Source organism: Sinohyriopsis cumingii, chromosome 9 (assembly GCF_028554795.1).
Source record: "Sinohyriopsis cumingii isolate HCF-2022 chromosome 9, ASM2855479v2, whole genome shotgun sequence".
NCBI classification, from domain to species: Eukaryota; Metazoa; Mollusca; class Bivalvia; order Unionida; family Unionidae; genus Sinohyriopsis; species Sinohyriopsis cumingii.
Window position 1 is genome coordinate 121900773 of NC_142969.1, and position 23155 is coordinate 121923927.

Below are 23155 nucleotides of genomic sequence, written 5' to 3' on the forward strand. Positions count from 1 at the left end.
CTCATCCTGCAAATGAATAATGAGATAATGTATTGAATTCGGAAAAATAAAATTCAGTCAACGCGTAATACTCCGTTCCTCTATCTGAAAGAATATTTTTTGTTTATTTTTCAAATGCATAAACACAGTAAGTATCTAATAATCGTCCGTATTAAGTTTGACCTTTATGGGTCAAATCATCACAGCAACAATCCAACGTACAGGTACAAATGACAATGTTGAAGGTTTCAATCTTTATAACATACATGAGAATGATTACGTGAGTAAGAAAAAAAATCATGGGTTATAGTGACAGTTATAGATCATACCACGTTACAAAAGAAAAAAGAAAACTAACCCATAGTGCTTGAAACGGAGCGCATTAATTCAAGATATAGAGTCTGTGTGAATCAAACAGAACTACCTTTATAAATGCCACTCTGGTATTCCACTCGGCCATATCCTTTAATTAACACATTTAAATCCTCGTAAGATCTAAACACGGCAGATGAGAAAGTAGAACGGTAACGAGTATGTATGACACAAGCAGTTTTAGTCACTCTCTGCAAACCTGTACAGAGGTAGCGTGGCCGAGCGGTCTAAGGCGCTGGTTTAAGGCACCAGTCTCTTCGGGGGCGTGGGTTCGAATCCCACCGCTGCCAAGTATTTTTATTAAACCAAATTTAGCTAAGCGACATTTAAAACTACCGTTGACCAATTCTCTTTGCCAGTCTCTTTTCAAGCAGGTAACTCAAGGCAAATCAATGAAGAAAATGATCAATACACTTTTACCTGTTTTATAACGAACAGTGCATCTTACACTGTACATGATTTCTAAAAGAACTGTTCAAGGATCTCTTTTGATAATGTTGAATATTCTGTCTCTATTTGTTACTAACTTTAGTTAAAATTTTCGCGGTATGAAATATAGGAAGAATAGTTTCACCAACTCTTTGTGGCTGTTACTCGTATTTCGCTTTAATGTAATCCAAACAGTGTTACATTAAGTCCTTTTACAGCATCTTTAAAACAAATGGTTTTCATGGGTTTGCGATAGATGAATTTAGTATTTTTCTGTACAAATCGAATTTACTGCATTGCGCCTGCGTCCTCTTGAAATTCTTGAACCTTGTAAGGATTTTAAATATCCCCAAAAGGGTGAATACTATTTCGCAAAGCTGTTATAATTATTCTCATGCTATAGCAATTTCATCTAAATTCACCAGTATGAATGCAAGACATAAAAACCACTCTGAACATTACCCTGTTAGCACGATATCGATGCAAACAACAATATTCTTTTAAATAACCATACATCTATTCAATGAAATTTACTCGTCTTGATATTTTTGTTAGAATATGTGTTAAATTAGAACCCAGTGATACCTAATGTTGCAATTTGTACCAGCCAATAAATAGTCCTACGTGTAACATAAATGTAGTATCAAAGATACTTTAGTAGTATTGTACGTTGAAAAATAGTATTGGCAGCGATGGGATTGGAACCCACGCCTCCGAAGAGACTGGTGCCTAAAACCAACGCCTTAGACCGCTCGGCCACGCTACCGACAGACTAACACGCTTATAGTACAATATCTTTGAGGGGTCCAGAATATATTGCTGAAAATTCACTTCAAGCGTCAAAATTAGGTTATAAGGTCCTACTTTGTGTGCATTTTCTTTTCTTTAGTTGCATCCCCATTCTAAATTACTCGTGTGTCCGAGAAATAGGCTCAGTGATATTGGGATTGTAAAGAATGGATGGCTGAGAATGTGATATTCATTTACCCGACCATAGCACTCTTCTGCTTGTATTACTCTTCTTTAGCTACACCTAAATGCAAATGTTCAACGGCAGAGGCCTATTAGATTACAAGATATCAAGGATGTAACAAAGTTGTAGCTATGAATTTGCAAGCGAGAATGTTATATCACGATGACCTAGTTATGATATAATTGAATCATCCCCTTACGTTGAAACCACATACCAGCTTCATGAATTTAGGTTTTCTAGGGCTGAATATATTGAGGGTGTAAGGAACTGATATTCCAAAGGTATTCGTTTTCAAGTGCGATATTTATTACTTAGGAGAGAAACTGCCTTTAATCTCCAATTGAATGGATTTAGATTGCAATGAAAGAGAGGGAGGGAGAGATTTAACTGTTGTAAAGGAATAACGTGGAAAATAAATGTTAAGGGAAGCTTTCAAAATTCCTTATTTTATCTCACATTCTGTATGAGAGCAATGAAAGAAACGTGAGATTTCTCCGACCGAAGAAAATCAATAAACGGGATGGATGAATTTAGTTTTCGGACAAAGACATAGAGAGATTTGAATAAGAGATTTAGCCCATAAGACGGAAGAATGGACACATCATATTGATTTTACATGTCTTCTCATCCTGTAAATCAACAACGCGATACAGTTTTGAATTCTTAAAAGACACAATTCAATCAAAGCGTGATACTTCAATTACTCTACCTGAAAAAGCATTTCTTTTCTTCAAATCTATAAACACAGTAAGGATATCAATATCGTCAGTATTCAGTTTGGCATTTAGGGGACAAATCATCACAGCGACTGTCCAACGTACATGTGCAAATGACAATCCTGAAGGTTCCATTGATCGTAACATACATGAAAATGATTACGTGAGGAAAAGAAAAAATGATTGGCTCTATTTGTAGTAATAGGTTATGCAACATTACAAAAAGGAAAAGGAAAATCAAACCAGAGTGCTGGGAAGGAAGCGCATTAGGGAAAGATGTGTAGTCTGTGTAATGTTCAAGAGAAATACTCTTATAAATATCACTCTGGCATCCCACTCGACCCTATCCTTTAACTAGAACAGATATCTCTTCGTAACATATCGAAACACGGCAGATAAGAAAGTATAAAGGTAGCGAGTCGGTATAACACAATGAGCTTTAGTCACTCTCTACGAACCTGTACAGAGGTAGCGTGGCCGAGCGGTCTAAGGCGCTGGTTTAAGGCACCAGTCTCTTCGGGGGCGTGGGTTCGAATCCCACCGCTGCCAAGTATTTTTATTAACAAAAATATAAAGTAAAATTTCAAAAAACCTGTTGTATTCACTGTGCCGGATTGTCTTTGTAAGCATGTAATTCAAGGTAAATCAATGCACAAAATCATCCATTAAGTGTTACCTACTTTACAAAGACCGAACAATTATAAAACTGTATATCTGTTTAACATAATATATTGAAGTCTTTTTTAAATTAAATACTCTCACTTTCTTTGTACGAACTTTAGATAAAATTAGCACCGTATAAAATAAAGAAGGATAATTTTCCCAACAATTTTTTAAAATAATAAAAAATTTAATTTTAAATTTGTAATTTACCTTTTGTGCGCATCAATGTCATCCAGACAGTGTTGCATTAACTTATAAAGCGTATCAACATTACAAAGACAAAAATCAGACTTTGATTACGAAGTATTTTGTAAAAGATAATCCTTTAATGAGAATAGAAGAGGATAAAGTGTTTATTACATTGTAGAATCATTGTTTTGTACTATAGCATTACAAAAAAAAATTTTAGAATCATTGTTCTGTAATATAGCTTAACAAAATACTATTGTAGAATCATTGTTTTGTAATATAGCATTACAAACTATTATGTACATACTGACTGTATATTTTTAACTTATATACTGTACAAAGATTTTTTTAAATAAAGAAAGAAAAAAAAAAAAGTATCCCCGCCTGTCACGCGGGAGACCGGGGTTCAATTCCCCGCCGGGGAGTCCTAATAAAAAAAAAAAAATAAGGCGCTGGTTTAAGGCACCAGTCTCTTCGGGGGCGTGGGTTCGAATCCCACCGCTGCCAAGTATTTTTATTAACAAAAATATAAAGTAAAATTTCAAAAAACCTGTTGTATTCACTGTGCCGGATTGTCTTTGTAAGCATGTAATTCAAGGTAAATCAATGCACAAAATCATCCATTAAGTGTTACCTACTTTACAAAGACCGAACAATTATAAAACTGTATATCTGTTTAACATAATATATTGAAGTCTTTTTTAAATTAAATACTCTCACTTTCTTTGTACGAACTTTAGATAAAATTAGCACCGTATAAAATAAAGAAGGATAATTTTCCCAACAATTTTTTAAAATAATAAAAAATTTAATTTTAAATTTGTAATTTACCTTTCGTGCGCATCAATGTCATCCAGACAGTGTTGCATTAACTTATTTTACCGCATCTTTACAACCACTCCAAACATTAATCTATCGTCACCATATCGATAGAAAAAAGACATTTTTTATGAACATTCTCCTTTTCAAAAGATCCTTGATATTGTCTTGATATTGTTACTACTTTTGTTATCTAAGGGGTCGTCAAACAACAATTGCAGATGCCACAAGATAAGAATTGTACGTGATTTATTAAGAAAGGAACACAATCGTTTTGATTGAAAAGGATAAACCCCGATGTTTGTTGTTTGAGATCTCATGACCGCACAGACATAGTTAGAAATATCAGTGACATCGGTTCGACATCACATCAAACTGAATAAAATTAGAACCCAGTCCTACCTATGTTGCATTGAAAAATATTATTGGCAGCGATGGGATTCGAACCCACGCCTCCGAAGAGACTGGTGCCTAAAACCAGCGCCTTAGACCGCTCGGCCACGCTACCGACAGACTAAGTCTTAATAGTGCTAACACGAGTCTGTTAGTGTACGCTGTTACAGTCTACTTTGGATGAAATGGTTTGGCCTAAGGTTTACAATTTTACAAACTGAGATCCCAGTCTATATAAGTAAACCTACTGCAATTCATTACTCCTATATATGTGTCAAGGTACATAGTCTGATATCATTGATGCAAAATTTGATTAGTCTAGTAGTGTTGAAATGACAGAAGAGGTAAAAAAAAAACTGACGACTGAAAAGGAAACCAAATCTTTTTCAAGCGTTAAATTTACGTTATGTAGACCAATTTATTCAATGGTTAAACACTTATCTTTTAGATTGGTATACATACCACTTTCTTAATCGCAGGTGTGAAAGAGTGTAATATCTTTGATGGGTATAGAATGTATAGCTGAAAATTCACTTTAAGCGTCAACATCAGGTTTTATAATGACTTACTTTTTGTGCATTTGCTTTTCTGGAATTGAATCCCCATACTTTATAACTCGTGTGTCCGAGAAATAGGTTCAACGACATCGTGACTGTAAAAAAGGGATTGCCGAGAATGCAGTAGTCATTTACACGTGAGAAGTAGGATGTAGTACCTTAGTTCTCTTCTGGTTGTATTATTCTTCTTTACATACAGCTAAATGCAGATGTTCATCGGTAGGGGCTTATTGGATTACAAGATATCAAGGGTGTAATAAAACGTATTGCTTCGGTATAAAAAAATTTATGCAATGGAGAATGTTAGGTCACAATGATTTTGTTAGGATATAATTGAATTATCCCCTTACGATGAAACCACATACCAACTTCATGAGTTTAGGTTTGTTAGGTTTGAGGATACAGAGGGTGTAACGAACTAACATTCCATAGGTATTCGTTTTCAAGTGCGGTATTTATTACTTAGGAGAGAAACTGCCTTTAATCTCCAGTTGAATGGATCTAGATTGCAATGAAAGGGAGGGAGAGAGAGATTTAACTGTTGTAAAGGTATAACGTGGAAAATAAATGTTAAGGTAAGCTTTGAAAATTCCTGATTTTATCTTCACATTCCGTATGGGAACAATGAAAGAAAACGTGAGATCGATTAATATTTTTACGTATAAAGACATAGAGAGATGTGATAAAAGATTTAGCTCATAAGATCGAAGAATGGACATGTCATATTTATTGTACTTGTCGTCTCATCCTGCAAATGAATAATGAGATAATGTATTGAATTCGGAAAAATAAAATTCAGTCAACGCGTAATACTCCATTCCTCTATCTGAAAGAATATTTTTTGTTTATTTTTCAAATGCATAAACACAGTAAGTATCTAATAATCGTCCGTATTAAGTTTGACCTTTATGGGTCAAATCATCACAGCAACAATCCAACGTACAGGTACAAATGACAATGTTGAAGGTTTCAATCTTTATAACATACATGAGAATGATTACGTGAGTAAGAAAAAAAATCATGGGTTATAGTGACAGTTATAGATCATACCACGTTACAAAAGAAAAAAGAAAACTAACCCATAGTGCTTGAAACGGAGCGCATTAATTCAAGATATAGAGTCTGTGTGAATCAAACAGAACTACCTTTATAAATGCCACTCTGGTATTCCACTCGGCCATATCCTTTAATTAACACATTTAAATCCTCGTAAGATCTAAACACGGCAGATGAGAAAGTAGAACGGTAACGAGTATGTATGACACAAGCAGTTTTAGTCACTCTCTGCAAACCTGTACAGAGGTAGCGTGGCCGAGCGGTCTAAGGCGCTGGTTTAAGGCACCAGTCTCTTCGGGGGCGTGGGTTCGAATCCCACCGCTGCCAAGTATTTTTATTAAACCAAATTTAGCTAAGCGACATTTAAAACTACCGTTGACCAATTCTCTTTGCCAGTCTCTTTTCAAGCAGGTAACTCAAGGCAAATCAATGAAGAAAATGATCAATACACTTTTACCTGTTTTATAACGAACAGTGCATCTTACACTGTACATGATTTCTAAAAGAACTGTTCAAGGATCTCTTTTGATAATGTTGAATATTCTGTCTCTATTTGTTACTAACTTTAGTTAAAATTTTCGCGGTATGAAATATAGGAAGAATAGTTTCACCAACTCTTTGTGGCTGTTACTCGTATTTCGCTTTAATGTAATCCAAACAGTGTTACATTAAGTCCTTTTACAGCATCTTTAAAACAAATGGTTTTCATGGGTTTGCGATAGATGAATTTAGTATTTTTCTGTACAAATCGAATTTACTGCATTGCGCCTGCGTCCTCTTGAAATTCTTGAACCTTGTAAGGATTTTAAATATCCCCAAAAGGGTGAATACTATTTCGCAAAGCTGTTATAATTATTCTCATGCTATAGCAATTTCATCTAAATTCACCAGTATGAATGCAAGACATAAAAACCACTCTGAACATTACCCTGTTAGCACGATATCGATGCAAACAACAATATTCTTTTAAATAACCATACATCTATTCAATGAAATTTACTCGTCTTGATATTTTTGTTAGAATATGTGTTAAATTAGAACCCAGTGATACCTAATGTTGCAATTTGTACCAGCCAATAAATAGTCCTACGTGTAACATAAATGTAGTATCAAAGATACTTTAGTAGTATTGTACGTTGAAAAATAGTATTGGCAGCGATGGGATTCGAACCCACGCCTCCGAAGAGACTGGTGCCTAAAACCAACGCCTTAGACCGCTCGGCCACGCTACCGACAGACTAACACGCTTATAGTACAATATCTTTGAGGGGTCCAGAATATATTGCTGAAAATTCACTTCAAGCGTCAAAATTAGGTTATAAGGTCCTACTTTGTGTGCATTTTCTTTTCTTTAGTTGCATCCCCATTCTAAATTACTCGTGTGTCCGAGAAATAGGCTCAGTGATATTGGGATTGTAAAGAATGGATGGCTGAGAATGTGATATTCATTTACCCGACCATAGCACTCTTCTGCTTGTATTACTCTTCTTTAGCTACACCTAAATGCAAATGTTCAACGGCAGAGGCCTATTAGATTACAAGATATCAAGGATGTAACAAAGTTGTAGCTATGAATTTGCAAGCGAGAATGTTATATCACGATGACCTAGTTATGATATAATTGAATCATCCCCTTACGTTGAAACCACATACCAGCTTCATGAATTTAGGTTTTCTAGGGCTGAATATATTGAGGGTGTAAGGAACTGATATTCCAAAGGTATTCGTTTTCAAGTGCGATATTTATTACTTAGGAGAGAAACTGCCTTTAATCTCCAATTGAATGGATTTAGATTGCAATGAAAGAGAGGGAGGGAGAGATTTAACTGTTGTAAAGGAATAACGTGGAAAATAAATGTTAAGGGAAGCTTTCAAAATTCCTTATTTTATCTCACATTCTGTATGAGAGCAATGAAAGAAACGTGAGATTTCTCCGACCGAAGAAAATCAATAAACGGGATGGATGAATTTAGTTTTCGGACAAAGACATAGAGAGATTTGAATAAGAGATTTAGCCCATAAGACGGAAGAATGGACACATCATATTGATTTTACATGTCTTCTCATCCTGTAAATCAACAACGCGATACAGTTTTGAATTCTTAAAAGACACAATTCAATCAAAGCGTGATACTTCAATTACTCTACCTGAAAAAGCATTTCTTTTCTTCAAATCTATAAACACAGTAAGGATATCAATATCGTCAGTATTCAGTTTGGCATTTAGGGGACAAATCATCACAGCGACTGTCCAACGTACATGTGCAAATGACAATCCTGAAGGTTCCATTGATCGTAACATACATGAAAATGATTACGTGAGGAAAAGAAAAAATGATTGGCTCTATTTGTAGTAATAGGTTATGCAACATTACAAAAAGGAAAAGGAAAATCAAACCAGAGTGCTGGGAAGGAAGCGCATTAGGGAAAGATGTGTAGTCTGTGTAATGTTCAAGAGAAATACTCTTATAAATATCACTCTGGCATCCCACTCGACCCTATCCTTTAACTAGAACAGATATCTCTTCGTAACATATCGAAACACGGCAGATAAGAAAGTATAAAGGTAGCGAGTCGGTATAACACAATGAGCTTTAGTCACTCTCTACGAACCTGTACAGAGGTAGCGTGGCCGAGCGGTCTAAGGCGCTGGTTTAAGGCACCAGTCTCTTCGGGGGCGTGGGTTCGAATCCCACCGCTGCCAAGTATTTTTATTAACAAAAATATAAAGTAAAATTTCAAAAAACCTGTTGTATTCACTGTGCCGGATTGTCTTTGTAAGCATGTAATTCAAGGTAAATCAATGCACAAAATCATCCATTAAGTGTTACCTACTTTACAAAGACCGAACAATTATAAAACTGTATATCTGTTTAACATAATATATTGAAGTCTTTTTTAAATTAAATACTCTCACTTTCTTTGTACGAACTTTAGATAAAATTAGCACCGTATAAAATAAAGAAGGATAATTTTCCCAACAATTTTTTAAAATAATAAAAAATTTAATTTTAAATTTGTAATTTACCTTTCGTGCGCATCAATGTCATCCAGACAGTGTTGCATTAACTTATTTTACCGCATCTTTACAACCACTCCAAACATTAATCTATCGTCACCATATCGATATAAAAAAGACATTTTTTATGAACATTCTCCTTTTCAAAAGATCCTTGATATTGTCTTGATATTGTTACTACTTTTGTTATCTAAGGGGTCGTCAAACAACAATTGCAGATGCCACAAGATAAGAATTGTACGTGATTTATTAAGAAAGGAACACAATCGTTTTGATTGAAAAGGATAAACCCCGATGTTTGTTGTTTGAGATCTCATGACCGCACAGACATAGTTAGAAATATCAGTGACATCGGTTCGACATCACATCAAACTGAATAAAATTAGAACCCAGTCCTACCTATGTTGCATTGAAAAATATTATTGGCAGCGATGGGATTCGAACCCACGCCTCCGAAGAGACTGGTGCCTAAAACCAGCGCCTTAGACCGCTCGGCCACGCTACCGACAGACTAAGTCTTAATAGTGCTAACACGAGTCTGTTAGTGTACGCTGTTACAGTCTACTTTGGATGAAATGGTTTGGCCTAAGGTTTACAATTTTACAAACTGAGATCCCAGTCTATATAAGTAAACCTACTGCAATTCATTACTCCTATATATGTGTCAAGGTACATAGTCTGATATCATTGATGCAAAATTTGATTAGTCTAGTAGTGTTGAAATGACAGAAGAGGTAAAAAAAAAACTGACGACTGAAAAGGAAACCAAATCTTTTTCAAGCGTTAAATTTACGTTATGTAGACCAATTTATTCAATGGTTAAACACTTATCTTTTAGATTGGTATACATACCACTTTCTTAATCGCAGGTGTGAAAGAGTGTAATATCTTTGATGGGTATAGAATGTATAGCTGAAAATTCACTTTAAGCGTCAACATCAGGTTTTATAATGACTTACTTTTTGTGCATTTGCTTTTCTGGAATTGAATCCCCATACTTTATAACTCGTGTGTCCGAGAAATAGGTTCAACGACATCGTGACTGTAAAAAAGGGATTGCCGAGAATGCAGTAGTCATTTACACGTGAGAAGTAGGATGTAGTACCTTAGTTCTCTTCTGGTTGTATTATTCTTCTTTACATACAGCTAAATGCAGATGTTCATCGGTAGGGGCTTATTGGATTACAAGATATCAAGGGTGTAATAAAACGTATTGCTTCGGTATAAAAAAATGTATGCAATGGAGAATGTTAGGTCACAATGATTTTGTTAGGATATAATTGAATTATCCCCTTACGATGAAACCACATACCAACTTCATGAGTTTAGGTTTGTTAGGTTTGAGGATACAGAGGGTGTAACGAACTAACATTCCATAGGTATTCGTTTTCAAGTGCGGTATTTATTACTTAGGAGAGAAACTGCCTTTAATCTCCAGTTGAATGGATCTAGATTGCAATGAAAGGGAGGGAGAGAGAGATTTAACTGTTGTAAAGGTATAACGTGGAAAATAAATGTTAAGGTAAGCTTTGAAAATTCCTGATTTTATCTTCACATTCCGTATGGGAACAATGAAAGAAAAACGTGAGATCGATTAATATTTTTAGGTGTAAAGACATAGAGAGATGTGATAAAAGATTTAGCTCATAAGATCGAAGAATGGACATATCATATTTATTGTACTTGTCGTCTCATCCTGCAAATGAATAATGAGATAATGTATTGAATTCGGAAAAATAAAATTCAGTCAACGCGTAATACTCCATTCCTCTATCTGAAAGAATATTTTTTGTTTATTTTTCAAATGCATAAACACAGTAAGTATCTAATAATCGTCCGTATTAAGTTTGACCTTTATGGGTCAAATCATCACAGCAACAATCCAACGTACAGGTACAAATGACAATGTTGAAGGTTTCAATCTTTATAACATACATGAGAATGATTACGTGAGTAAGAAAAAAAATCATGGGTTATAGTGACAGTTATAGATCATACCACGTTACAAAAGAAAAAAGAAAACTAACCCATAGTGCTTGAAACGGAGCGCATTAATTCAAGATATAGAGTCTGTGTGAATCAAACAGAACTACCTTTATAAATGCCACTCTGGTATTCCACTCGGCCATATCCTTTAATTAACACATTTAAATCCTCGTAAGATCTAAACACGGCAGATGAGAAAGTAGAACGGTAACGAGTATGTATGACACAAGCAGTTTTAGTCACTCTCTGCAAACCTGTACAGAGGTAGCGTGGCCGAGCGGTCTAAGGCGCTGGTTTAAGGCACCAGTCTCTTCGGGGGCGTGGGTTCGAATCCCACCGCTGCCAAGTATTTTTATTAAACCAAATTTAGCTAAGCGACATTTAAAACTACCGTTGACCAATTCTCTTTGCCAGTCTCTTTTCAAGCAGGTAACTCAAGGCAAATCAATGAAGAAAATGATCAATACACTTTTACCTGTTTTATAACGAACAGTGCATCTTACACTGTACATGATTTCTAAAAGAACTGTTCAAGGATCTCTTTTGATAATGTTGAATATTCTGTCTCTATTTGTTACTAACTTTGGTTAAAATTTTCGCGGTATGAAATATAGGAAGAATAGTTTCACCAACTCTTTGTGGCTGTTACTCGTATTTCGCTTTAATGTAATCCAAACAGTGTTACATTAAGTCCTTTTACAGCATCTTTAAAACAAATGGTTTTCATGGGTTTGCGATAGATGAATTTAGTATTTTTCTGTACAAATCGAATTTACTGCATTGCGCCTGCGTCCTCTTGAAATTCTTGAACCTTGTAAGGATTTTAAATATCCCCAAAAGGGTGAATACTATTTCGCAAAGCTGTTATAATTATTCTCATGCTATAGCAATTTCATCTAAATTCACCAGTATGAATGCAAGACATAAAAACCACTCTGAACATTACCCTGTTAGCACGATATCGATGCAAACAACAATATTCTTTTAAATAACCATACATCTATTCAATGAAATTTACTCGTCTTGATATTTTTGTTAGAATATGTGTTAAATTAGAACCCAGTGATACCTAATGTTGCAATTTGTACCAGCCAATAAATAGTCCTACGTGTAACATAAATGTAGTATCAAAGATACTTTAGTAGTATTGTACGTTGAAAAATAGTATTGGCAGCGATGGGATTCGAACCCACGCCTCCGAAGAGACTGGTGCCTAAAACCAGCGCCTTAGACCGCTCGGCCACGCTACCGACAGACTAACACGCTTATAGTACAATATCTTTGAGGGGTCCAGAATATATTGCTGAAAATTCACTTCAAGCGTCAAAATTAGGTTATAAGGTCCTACTTTGTGTGCAGTTTCTTTTCTTTAGTTGCATCCCCATTCTAAATTACTCGTGTGTCCGAGAAATAGGCTCAGTGATATTGGGATTGTAAAGAATGGATGGCTGAGAATGTGATATTCATTTACCCGACCATAGCACTCTTCTGCTTGTATTACTCTTCTTTAGCTACACCTAAATGCAAATGTTCAACGGCAGAGGCCTATTAGATTACAAGATATCAAGGATGTAACAAAGTTGTAGTTATGAATTTGCAAGGGAGAATGTTATATCACGATGACCTAGTTATGATATAATTGAATCATCCCCTTACGTTGAAACCACATACCAGCTTCATGAATTTAGGTTTTCTAGGGCTGAATATATTGAGGGTGTAAGGAACTGATATTCCAAAGGTATTCGTTTTCAAGTGCGATATTTATTACTTAGGAGAGAAACTGCCTTTAATCTCCAATTGAATGGATTTAGATTGCAATGAAAGAGAGGGAGGGAGAGATTTAACTGTTGTAAAGGAATAACGTGGAAAATAAATGTTAAGGGAAGCTTTCAAAATTCCTTATTTTATCTCACATACTGTATGAGAGCAATGAAAGAAACGTGAGATTTCTCCGACCGAAGAAAATCAATAAACGGGATGGATGAATTTAGTTTTCGGACAAAGACATAGAGAGATTTGAATAAGAGATTTAGCCCATAAGACGGAAGAATGGACACATCATATTGATTTTACATGTCTTCTCATCCTGTAAATCAACAACGCGATACAGTTTTGAATTCTTAAAAGACACAATTCAATCAAAGCGTGATACTTCAATTACTCTACCTGAAAAAGCATTTCTTTTCTTCAAATCTATAAACACAGTAAGGATATCAATATCGTCAGTATTCAGTTTGGCATTTAGGGGACAAATCATCACAGCGACTGTCCAACGTACATGTGCAAATGACAATCCTGAAGGTTCCATTGATCGTAACATACATGAAAATGATTACGTGAGGAAAAGAAAAAATGATTGGCTCTATTTGTAGTAATAGGTTATGCAACATTACAAAAAGGAAAAGGAAAATCAAACCAGAGTGCTGGGAAGGAAGCGCATTAGGGAAAGATGTGTAGTCTGTGTAATGTTCAAGAGAAATACTCTTATAAATATCACTCTGGCATCCCACTCGACCCTATCCTTTAACTAGAACAGATATCTCTTCGTAACATATCGAAACACGGCAGATAAGAAAGTATAAAGGTAGCGAGTCGGTATAACACAATAAGCTTTAGTCACTCTCTACGAACCTGTACAGAGGTAGCGTGGCCGAGCGGTCTTAGGCGCTGGTTTAAGGCACCAGTCTCTTCGGGGGCGTGGGTTCGAATCCCACCGCTGCCAAGTATTTTTATTAACAAAAGTATAAAGTAAAATTTCAAAAAACCTGTTGTATTCACTGTGCCGGATTGTCTTTGTAAGCATGTAATTCAAGGTAAATCAATGCACAAAATCATCCATTAAGTGTTACCTACTTTACAAAGACCAAACAATTATAAAACTGTATATCTGTTTAACATAATATATTGAAGTCTTTTTTAAATTAAATACTCTCACTTTCTTTGTACGAACTTTAGATAAAATTAGCACCGTATAAAATAAAGAAGGATAATTTTCCCAACAATTTTTTAAAATAATAAAAAATTTAATTTTAAATTTGTAATTTACCTTTCGTGCGCATCAATGTCATCCAGACAGTGTTGCATTAACTTATTTTACCGCATCTTTACAACCACTCCAAACATTAATCTATCGTCACCATATCGATATAAAAAAGACATTTTCTATGAACATTCTCCTTTTCAAAAGATCCTTGATATTGTCTTGATATTGTTACTACTTTTGTTATCTAAGGGGTCGTCAAACAACAATTGCAGATGCCACAAGATAAGAATTGTACGTGATTTATTAAGAAAGGAACACAATCGTTTTGATTGAAAAGGATAAACCCCGATGTTTGTTGTTTGAGATCTCATGACCGCACAGACATAGTTAGAAATATCAGTGACATCGGTTCGACATCACATCAAACTGAATAAAATTAGAACCCAGTCCTACCTATGTTGCATTGAAAAATATTATTGGCAGCGATGGGATTCGAACCCACGCCTCCGAAGAGACTGGTGCCTAAAACCAGCGCCTTAGACCGCTCGGCCACGCTACCGACAGACTAAGTCTTAATAGTGCTAACACGAGTCTGTTAGTGTACGCTGTTACAGTCTACTTTGGATGAAATGGTTTGGCCTAAGGTTTACAATTTTACAAACTGAGATCCCAGTCTATATAAGTAAACCTACTGCAATTCATTACTCCTATATATGTGTCAAGGTACATAGTCTGATATCATTGATGCAAAATTTGATTAGTCTAGTAGTGTTGAAATGACAGAAGAGGTAAAAAAAAAACTGACGACTGAAAAGGAAACCAAATCTTTTTCAAGCGTTAAATTTACGTTATGTAGACCAATTTATTCAATGGTTAAACACTTATCTTTTAGATTGGTATACATACCACTTTCTTAATCGCAGGTGTGAAAGAGTGTAATATCTTTGATGGGTATAGAATGTATAGCTGAAAATTCACTTTAAGCGTCAACATCAGGTTTTATAATGACTTACTTTTTGTGCATTTGCTTTTCTGGAATTGAATCCCCATACTTTATAACTCGTGTGTCCGAGAAATAGGTTCAACGACATCGTGACTGTAAAAAAAGGATTGCCGAGAATGCAGTAGTCATTTACACGTGAGAAGTAGGATGTAGTACCTTAGTTCTCTTCTGGTTGTATTATTCTTCTTTACATACAGCTAAATGCAGATGTTCATCGGTAGGGGCTTATTGGATTACAAGATATCAAGGGTGTAATAAAACGTATTGCTTCGGTATAAAAAAATTTATGCAATGGAGAATGTTAGGTCACAATGATTTTGTTAGGATATAATTGAATTATCCCCTTACGATGAAACCACATACCAACTTCATGAGTTTAGGTTTGTTAGGTTTGAGGATACAGAGGGTGTAACGAACTAACATTCCATAGGTATTCGTTTTCAAGTGCGGTATTTATTACTTAGGAGAGAAACTGCCTTTAATCTCCAGTTGAATGGATCTAGATTGCAATGAAAGGGAGGGAGAGAGAGATTTAACTGTTGTAAAGGTATAACGTGGAAAATAAATGTTAAGGTAAGCTTTGAAAATTCCTGATTTTATCTTCACATTCCGTATGGGAACAATGAAAGAAAACGTGAGATCGATTAATATTTTTACGTATAAAGACATAGAGAGATGTGATAAAAGATTTAGCTCATAAGATCGAAGAATGGACATATCATATTTATTGTACTTGTCGTCTCATCCTGCAAATGAATAATGAGATAATGTATTGAATTCGGAAAAATAAAATTCAGTCAACGCGTAATACTCCATTCCTCTATCTGAAAGAATATTTTTTGTTTATTTTTCAAATGCATAAACACAGTAAGTATCTAATAATCGTCCGTATTAAGTTTGACCTTTATGGGTCAAATCATCACAGCAACAATCCAACGTACAGGTACAAATGACAATGTTGAAGGTTTCAATCTTTATAACATACATGAGAATGATTACGTGAGTAAGAAAAAAAATCATGGGTTATAGTGACAGTTATAGATCATACCACGTTACAAAAGAAAAAAGAAAACTAACCCATAGTGCTTGAAACGGAGCGCATTAATTCAAGATATAGAGTCTGTGTGAATCAAACAGAACTACCTTTATAAATGCCACTCTGGTATTCCACTCGGCCATATCCTTTAATTAACACATTTAAATCCTCGTAAGATCTAAACACGGCAGATGAGAAAGTAGAACGGTAACGAGTATGTATGACACAAGCAGTTTTAGTCACTCTCTGCAAACCTGTACAGAGGTAGCGTGGCCGAGCGGTCTAAGGCGCTGGTTTAAGGCACCAGTCTCTTCGGGGGCGTGGGTTCGAATCCCACCGCTGCCAAGTATTTTTATTAAACCAAATTTAGCTAAGCGACATTTAAAACTACCGTTGACCAATTCTCTTTGCCAGTCTCTTTTCAAGCAGGTAACTCAAGGCAAATCAATGAAGAAAATGATCAATACACTTTTACCTGTTTTATAACGAACAGTGCATCTTACACTGTACATGAATTCTAAAAGAACTGTTCAAGGATCTCTTTTGATAATGTTGAATATTCTGTCTCTATTTGTTACTAACTTTAGTTAAAATTTTCGCGGTATGAAATATAGGAAGAATAGTTTCACCAACTCTTTGTGGCTGTTACTCGTATTTCGCTTTAATGTAATCCAAACAGTGTTACATTAAGTCCTTTTACAGCATCTTTAAAACAAATGGTTTTCATGGGTTTGCGATAGATGAATTTAGTATTTTTCTGTACAAATCGAATTTACTGCATTGCGCCTGCGTCCTCTTGAAATTCTTGAACCTTGTAAGGATTTTAAATATCCCCAAAAGGGTGAATACTATTTCGCAAAGCTGTTATAATTATTCTCATGCTATAGCAATTTCATCTAAATTCACCAGTATGAATGCAAGACATAAAAACCACTCTGAACATTACCCTGTTAGCACGATATCGATGCAAACAACAATATTCTTTTAAATAACCATACATCTATTCAATGAAATTTACTCGTCTTGATATTTTTGTTAGAATATGTGTTAAATTAGAACCCAGTGATACCTAATGTTGCAATTTGTACCAGCCAATAAATAGTCCTACGTGTAACATAAATGTAGTATCAAAGATACTTTAGTAGTATTGTACGTTGAAAAATAGTATTGGCAGCGATGGGATTGGAACCCACGCCTCCGAAGAGACTGGTGCCTAAAACCAGCGCCTTAGACCGCTCGGCCACGCTACCGACAGACTAACACGCTTATAGTACAATATCTTTGAGGGGTCCAGAATATATTGCTGAAAATTCACTTCAAGCGTCAAAATTAGGTTATAAGGTCCTACTTTGTGTGCAGTTTCTTTTCTTTAGTTGCATCCCCATTCTAAATTACTCGTGTGTCCGAGAAATAGGCTCAGTGATATTGGGATTGTAAAGAATGGATGGCTGAGAATGTGATATTCATTTACCCGACCATAGCACTCTTCTGCTTGTATTACTCTTCTTTAGCTACACCTAAATGCAAATGTTCAACGGCAGAGGCCTATTAGATTACAAGATATCAAGGATGTAACAAAGTTGTAGCTATGAATTTGCAAGGGAGAATGTTATATCACGATGACCTAGTTATGATATAATTGAATCATCCCCTTACGTTGAAACCACATACCAGCTTCATGAATTTAGGTTTTCTAGGGCTGAATATATTGAGGGTGTAAGGAACTGATATTCCAAAGGTATTCGTTTTCAACTGCGATATTTATTACTTAGGAGAGAAACTGCCTTTAATCTCCAATTGAATGGATTTAGATTGCAATGAAAGAGAGGGAGGGAGAGATTTAACTGTTGCAAAGGAATAACGTGGAAAATAAATGTTAAGGGAAGCTTTCAAAATTCCTTATTTTATCTCACATTCCGTATGAGAGCAATGAAAGAAACGTGAGATTTCTCCGACCGAAGAAAATCAATAAACGGGATAGATGAATTTAGTTTTCGGACAAAGACATAGAGAGATTTGAATAAGAGATTTAGCCCATAAGACGGAAGAATGGACACATCATATTGATTTTACATGTCTTCTCATCCTGTAAATCAACAACGCGATACAGTTTTGAATTCTTAAAAGACACAATTCAATCAAAGCGTGATACTTCAATTACTCTACCTGAAAAAGCATTTCTTTTCTTCAAATCTATAAACACAGTAAGGATATCAATATCGTCAGTATTCAGTTTGGCATTTAGGGGACAAATCATCACAGCGACTGTCCAACGTACATGTGCAAATGACAATCCTGAAGGTTCCATTGATCGTAACATACATGAAAATGATTACGTGAGGAAAAGAAAAAATGATTGGCTCTATTTGTAGTAATAGGTTATGCAACATTACAAAAAGGAAAAGGAAAATCAAACCAGAGTGCTGGGAAGGAAGCGCATTAGGGAAAGATGTGTAGTCTGTGTAATGTTCAAGAGAAATACTCTTATAAATATCACTCTGGCATCCCACTCGACCCTATCCTTTAACTAGAACAGATATCTCTTCGTAACATATCGAAACACGGCAGATAAGAAAGTATAAAGGTAGCGAGTCGGTATAACACAATGAGCTTTAGTCACTCTCTACGAACCTGTAGAGAGGTAGCGTGGCCGAGCGGTCTAAGGCGCTGGTTTAAGGCACCAGTCTCTTCGGGGGCGTGGGTTCGAATCCCACCGCTGCCAAGTATTTTTATTAACAAAAATATAAAGTAAAATTTCAAAAAACCTGTTGTATTCACTGTGCCGGATTGTCTTTGTAAGCATGTAATTCAAGGTAAATCAATGCACAAAATCATCCATTAAGTGTTACCTACTTTACAAAGACCAAACAATTATAAAACTGTATATCTGTTTAACATAATATATTGAAGTCTTTTTTAAATTAAATACTCTCACTTTCTTTGTACGAACTTTAGATAAAATTAGCACCGTATAAAATAAAGAAGGATAATTTTCCCAACAATTTTTTAAAATAATAAAAAATTTAATTTTAAATTTGTAATTTACCTTTTGTGAGCATCAATGTCATCCAGACAGTGTTGCATTAACTTATTTTACCGCATCTTTACAACCACTCCAAACATTAATCTATCGTCACCATATCGATAGAAAAAAGACATTTTTTATGAACATTCTCCTTTTCAAAAGATCCTTGATATTGTCTTGATATTGTTACTACTTTTGTTATCTAAGGGGTCGTCAAACAACAATTGCAGATGCCACAAGATAAGAATTGTACGTGATTTATTAAGAAAGGAACACAATCGTTTTGATTGAAAAGGATAAACCCCGATGTTTGTTGTTTGAGATCTCATGACCGCACAGACATAGTTAGAAATATCAGTGACATCGGTTCGACATCACATCAAACTGAATAAAATTAGAACCCAGTCCTACCTATGTTGCATTGAAAAATATTATTGGCAGCGATGGGATTCGAACCCACGCCTCCGAAGAGACTGGTGCCTAAAACCAGCGCCTTAGACCGCTCGGCCACGCTACCGACAGACTAAGTCTTAATAGTGCTAACACGAGTCTGTTAGTGTACGCTGTTACAGTCTACTTTGGATGAAATGGTTTGGCCTAAGGTTTACAATTTTACAAACTGAGATCCCAGTCTATATAAGTAAACCTACTGCAATTCATTACTCCTATATATGTGTCAAGGTACATAGTCTGATATCATTGATGCAAAATTTGATTAGTCTAGTAGTGTTGAAATGACAGAAGAGGTAAAAAAAAAACTGACGACTGAAAAGGAAACCAAATCTTTTTCAAGCGTTAAATTTACGTTATGTAGACCAATTTATTCAATGGTTAAACACTTATCTTTTAGATTGGTATACATACCACTTTCTTAATCGCAGGTGTGAAAGAGTGTAATATCTTTGATGGGTATAGAATGTATAGCTGAAAATTCACTTTAAGCGTCAACATCAGGTTTTATAATGACTTACTTTTTGTGCATTTGCTTTTCTGGAATTGAATCCCCATACTTTATAACTCGTGTGTCCGAGAAATAGGTTCAACGACATCGTGACTGTAAAAAAGGGATTGCCGAGAATGCAGTAGTCATTTACACGTGAGAAGTAGGATGTAGTACCTTAGTTCTCTTCTGGTTGTATTATTCTTCTTTACATACAGCTAAATGCAGATGTTCATCGGTAGGGGCTTATTGGATTACAAGATATCAAGGGTGTAATAAAACGTATTGCTTCGGTATAAAAAAATTTATGCAATGGAGAATGTTAGGTCACAATGATTTTGTTAGGATATAATTGAATTATCCCCTTACGATGAAACCACATACCAACTTCATGAGTTTAGGTTTGTTAGGTTTGAGGATACAGAGGGTGTAACGAACTAACATTCCATAGGTATTCGTTTTCAAGTGCGGTATTTATTACTTAGGAGAGAAACTGCCTTTAATCTCCAGTTGAATGGATCTAGATTGCAATGAAAGGGAGGGAGAGAGAGATTTAACTGTTGTAAAGGTATAACGTGGAAAATAAATGTTAAGGTAAGCTTTGAAAATTCCTGATTTTATCTTCACATTCCGTATGGGAACAATGAAAGAAAAACGTGAGATCGATTAATATTTTTAGGTGTAAAGACATAGAGAGATGTGATAAAAGATTTAGCTCATAAGATCGAAGAATGGACATATCATATTTATTGTACTTGTCGTCTCATCCTGCAAATGAATAATGAGATAATGTATTGAATTCGGAAAAATAAAATTCAGTCAACGCGTAATACTCCATTCCTCTATCTGAAAGAATATTTTTTGTTTATTTTTCAAATGCATAAACACAGTAAGTATCTAATAATCGTCCGTATTAAGTTTGACCTTTATGGGTCAAATCATCACAGCAACAATCCAACGTACAGGTACAAATGACAATGTTGAAGGTTTCAATCTTTATAACATACATGAGAATGATTACGTGAGTAAGAAAAAAAATCATGGGTTATAGTGACAGTTATAGATCATACCACGTTACAAAAGAAAAAAGAAAACTAACCCATAGTGCTTGAAACGGAGCGCATTAATTCAAGATATAGAGTCTGTGTGAATCAAACAGAACTACCTTTATAAATGCCACTCTGGTATTCCACTCGGCCATATCCTTTAATTAACACATTTAAATCCTCGTAAGATCTAAACACGGCAGATGAGAAAGTAGAACGGTAACGAGTATGTATGACACAAGCAGTTTTAGTCACTCTCTGCAAACCTGTACAGAGGTAGCGTGGCCGAGCGGTCTAAGGCGCTGGTTTAAGGCACCAGTCTCTTCGGGGGCGTGGGTTCGAATCCCACCGCTGCCAAGTATTTTTATTAAACCAAATTTAGCTAAGCGACATTTAAAACTACCGTTGACCAATTCTCTTTGCCAGTCTCTTTTCAAGCAGGTAACTCAAGGCAAATCAATGAAGAAAATGATCAATACACTTTTACCTGTTTTATAACGAACAGTGCATCTTACACTGTACATGATTTCTAAAAGAACTGTTCAAGGATCTCTTTTGATAATGTTGAATATTCTGTCTCTGTTTGTTACTAACTTTAGTTAAAATTTTCGCGGTATGAAATATAGGAAGAATAGTTTCACCAACTCTTTGTGGCTGTTACTCGTATTTCGCTTTAATGTAATCCAAACAGTGTTACATTAAGTCCTTTTACAGCATCTTTAAAACAAATGGTTTTCATGGGTTTGCGATAGATGAATTTAGTATTTTTCTGTACAAATCGAATTTACTGCATTGCGCCTGCGTCCTCTTGAAATTCTTGAACCATGTAAGGATTTTAAATATCCCCCAAAAGGGTGAATACTATTTCGCAAAGCTGTTATAATTATTCTCATGCTATAGCAATTTCATCTAAATTCACCAGTATGAATGCAAGACATAAAAACCACTCTGAACATTACCCTGTTAGCACGATATCGATGCAAACAACAATATTCTTTTAAATAACCATACATCTATTCAATGAAATTTACTCGTCTTGATATTTTTGTTAGAATATGTGTTAAATTAGAACCCAGTGATACCTAATGTTGCAATTTGTACCAGCCAATAAATAGTCCTACGTGTAACATAAATGTAGTATCAAAGATACTTTAGTAGTATTGTACGTTGAAAAATAGTATTGGCAGCGATGGGATTGGAACCCACGCCTCCGAAGAGACTGGTGCCTAAAACCAGCGCCTTAGACCGCTCGGCCACGCTACCGACAGACTAACACGCTTATAGTACAATATCTTTGAGGGGTCCAGAATATATTGCTGAAAATTCACTTCAAGCGTCAAAATTAGGTTATAAGGTCCTACTTTGTGTGCAGTTTCTTTTCTTTAGTTGCATCCCCATTCTAAATTACTCGTGTGTCCGAGAAATAGGCTCAGTGATATTGGGATTGTAAAGAATGGATGGCTGAGAATGTGATATTCATTTACCCGACCATAGCACTCTTCTGCTTGTATTACTCTTCTTTAGCTACACCTAAATGCAAATGTTCAACGGCAGAGGCCTATTAGATTACAAGATATCAAGGATGTAACAAAGTTGTAGCTATGAATTTGCAAGGGAGAATGTTATATCACGATGACCTAGTTATGATATAATTGAATCATCCCCTTACGTTGAAACCACATACCAGCTTCATGAATTTAGGTTTTCTAGGGCTGAATATATTGAGGGTGTAAGGAACTGATATTCCAAAGGTATTCGTTTTCAAGTGCGATATTTATTACTTAGGAGAGAAACTGCCTTTAATCTCCAATTGAATGGATTTAGATTGCAATGAAAGAGAGGGAGGGAGAGATTTAACTGTTGTAAAGGAATAACGTGGAAAATAAATGTTAAGGGAAGCTTTAAAAATTCCTTATTTTATCTCACATTCCGTATGAGAGCAATGAAAGAAACGTGAGATTTCTCCGACCG

The 23155-nt window shown here is 35.4% G+C and overlaps 18 non-coding genes across 18 annotated transcripts; 9 read left to right on the forward strand and 9 right to left on the reverse strand.

Moving 5' to 3' along the window:
• Nucleotides 1–559: 559 nt before the first annotated feature.
• On the forward strand, nucleotides 560–641 carry Trnal-aag (transfer RNA leucine (anticodon AAG)). The gene has a single exon. It is a non-coding gene; the product is annotated as a tRNA-Leu (tRNA).
• Nucleotides 642–1464: 823 nt separating this feature from the next.
• On the reverse strand, nucleotides 1465–1546 carry Trnal-uag (transfer RNA leucine (anticodon UAG)). The gene has a single exon. It is a non-coding gene; the product is annotated as a tRNA-Leu (tRNA).
• A 1390-nt stretch (nucleotides 1547–2936) lies between these two features.
• Trnal-aag (transfer RNA leucine (anticodon AAG)) lies at nucleotides 2937–3018 on the forward strand. Its single transcript has one exon. It is a non-coding gene; the product is annotated as a tRNA-Leu (tRNA).
• A 1548-nt stretch (nucleotides 3019–4566) lies between these two features.
• On the reverse strand, nucleotides 4567–4648 carry Trnal-uag (transfer RNA leucine (anticodon UAG)). Its single transcript has one exon. It is a non-coding gene; the product is annotated as a tRNA-Leu (tRNA).
• A 1743-nt stretch (nucleotides 4649–6391) lies between these two features.
• Nucleotides 6392–6473, forward strand: Trnal-aag (transfer RNA leucine (anticodon AAG)). The gene has a single exon. It is a non-coding gene; the product is annotated as a tRNA-Leu (tRNA).
• An 823-nt stretch (nucleotides 6474–7296) lies between these two features.
• On the reverse strand, nucleotides 7297–7378 carry Trnal-uag (transfer RNA leucine (anticodon UAG)). The gene has a single exon. It is a non-coding gene; the product is annotated as a tRNA-Leu (tRNA).
• Nucleotides 7379–8768: 1390 nt separating this feature from the next.
• Nucleotides 8769–8850, forward strand: Trnal-aag (transfer RNA leucine (anticodon AAG)). The gene has a single exon. It is a non-coding gene; the product is annotated as a tRNA-Leu (tRNA).
• Nucleotides 8851–9588: 738 nt separating this feature from the next.
• On the reverse strand, nucleotides 9589–9670 carry Trnal-uag (transfer RNA leucine (anticodon UAG)). Its single transcript has one exon. It is a non-coding gene; the product is annotated as a tRNA-Leu (tRNA).
• Nucleotides 9671–11414: 1744 nt separating this feature from the next.
• Trnal-aag (transfer RNA leucine (anticodon AAG)) lies at nucleotides 11415–11496 on the forward strand. Its single transcript has one exon. It is a non-coding gene; the product is annotated as a tRNA-Leu (tRNA).
• Nucleotides 11497–12319: 823 nt separating this feature from the next.
• On the reverse strand, nucleotides 12320–12401 carry Trnal-uag (transfer RNA leucine (anticodon UAG)). The gene has a single exon. It is a non-coding gene; the product is annotated as a tRNA-Leu (tRNA).
• A 1390-nt stretch (nucleotides 12402–13791) lies between these two features.
• Nucleotides 13792–13873, forward strand: Trnal-aag (transfer RNA leucine (anticodon AAG)). Its single transcript has one exon. It is a non-coding gene; the product is annotated as a tRNA-Leu (tRNA).
• A 738-nt stretch (nucleotides 13874–14611) lies between these two features.
• Trnal-uag (transfer RNA leucine (anticodon UAG)) lies at nucleotides 14612–14693 on the reverse strand. The gene has a single exon. It is a non-coding gene; the product is annotated as a tRNA-Leu (tRNA).
• A 1743-nt stretch (nucleotides 14694–16436) lies between these two features.
• On the forward strand, nucleotides 16437–16518 carry Trnal-aag (transfer RNA leucine (anticodon AAG)). The gene has a single exon. It is a non-coding gene; the product is annotated as a tRNA-Leu (tRNA).
• An 823-nt stretch (nucleotides 16519–17341) lies between these two features.
• Trnal-uag (transfer RNA leucine (anticodon UAG)) lies at nucleotides 17342–17423 on the reverse strand. Its single transcript has one exon. It is a non-coding gene; the product is annotated as a tRNA-Leu (tRNA).
• A 1390-nt stretch (nucleotides 17424–18813) lies between these two features.
• Trnal-aag (transfer RNA leucine (anticodon AAG)) lies at nucleotides 18814–18895 on the forward strand. The gene has a single exon. It is a non-coding gene; the product is annotated as a tRNA-Leu (tRNA).
• A 738-nt stretch (nucleotides 18896–19633) lies between these two features.
• Nucleotides 19634–19715, reverse strand: Trnal-uag (transfer RNA leucine (anticodon UAG)). The gene has a single exon. It is a non-coding gene; the product is annotated as a tRNA-Leu (tRNA).
• A 1744-nt stretch (nucleotides 19716–21459) lies between these two features.
• Nucleotides 21460–21541, forward strand: Trnal-aag (transfer RNA leucine (anticodon AAG)). Its single transcript has one exon. It is a non-coding gene; the product is annotated as a tRNA-Leu (tRNA).
• Nucleotides 21542–22365: 824 nt separating this feature from the next.
• Nucleotides 22366–22447, reverse strand: Trnal-uag (transfer RNA leucine (anticodon UAG)). Its single transcript has one exon. It is a non-coding gene; the product is annotated as a tRNA-Leu (tRNA).
• Between the last annotated feature and the right edge of the window lie 708 nt (nucleotides 22448–23155).